This window comes from Microtus ochrogaster, chromosome 16 (genome assembly GCF_000317375.1).
Source record: "Microtus ochrogaster isolate Prairie Vole_2 chromosome 16, MicOch1.0, whole genome shotgun sequence".
Taxonomy (NCBI): domain Eukaryota; kingdom Metazoa; phylum Chordata; class Mammalia; order Rodentia; family Cricetidae; genus Microtus; species Microtus ochrogaster.
Window position 1 is genome coordinate 27,187,644 of NC_022018.1, and position 1,190 is coordinate 27,188,833.

A 1,190-nucleotide genomic window follows, 5' to 3' on the forward strand; every position below is an offset into this window, starting at 1 on the left:
TTTCTCTGTGGTTTTGGAGCCTGTCCTGGAACTAGCTCTTGTAGACCAGGCTGGTCTCGAACTCACAGAGATCCGCCTGCCTCTACCTCCCAAGTACTGGGATTAAAGGCGTGCACCACCACTGCCCAGCTTCATTTGTATTTTAATAAATAAAGCTTGCCTGAAGATCAGAGAGTAAAACAGCCCCACTGGTCAGCCTTACGGACCAGGCAGTGGTAACACACACCTTTAATACCAGTAGCCACACTAGTTGCCATAGAAACCAGGTGGTGCAAGCCTTTAATTCCAGCCCTAGAGAGGATTATAAAATGGGAGGAAACAGCTCTTAGTCAGTCTCATTTTGAGATTCCTGGAGGCAGGATTGCCATTTCAGACTGAGGTTGAGGTAAGAGCCAGTGGCTGGCTTTTTTGCTTTTCTAACCTTCAGGTTGAACCCCAGTTTTTCTTTTCAAGTTCTTATTAATTGTGCTTCACTTGGTGACCTTTTATGACCTTTGTCTCTGTATGTGCATCCCTTATTTCTCTTCCATTTCTTAAAGGACAGCTAGTCCAGTGAACCAGAACTCCATCCTTATAAAAGTTTAATATTACCATTTTATTTTATTCATTGAATTTATTTGTGTGTATTATGTATGTACACATGCACATGCTCATACATGCCACATTATGTTTGGAGATTAGAAGACAACTTTTGGGGATTAATTCTTAATTACATTTGGGTCCCGGGGATCAAACTCAAGTCTTCAGGTTTGGCTGTAGGTGCCCGTACCAACTGAGTCATCTTGCTAGCTGAACATTATTTCCTTAAAGACCTTATCTCAGCTAGGTGTGCATACTTTTTAATCTCATCACTGGGGAGGCAGAGGCAGGTGGATCTCTGTGAGTTTGAGGCCAATGAGACTCTGTCTCAAAGCAAACAAAACAGCCAAAACCTAACCCAAAAGACCTTACCTTCAAATCCAGTCACATGCTGAGGATGGGGTTTCACAATCATATTAGGAGACATAGCTAGCTCAATTTGTCACAGAAAATCAGCTTTTGTTTCTGTTGCAAGAAAATGCCCTAGAGATTTGCAAAGCCCTTGTTCTTTTTTTCTTTTTTTTTTTGGTTTTTCGAGACAGGGTTTCTCTGTGGCTTTGGAGCCTGTCCTGGAACTAGCTCTCTAGACCAGGCTGGTCTCGAACTAACAG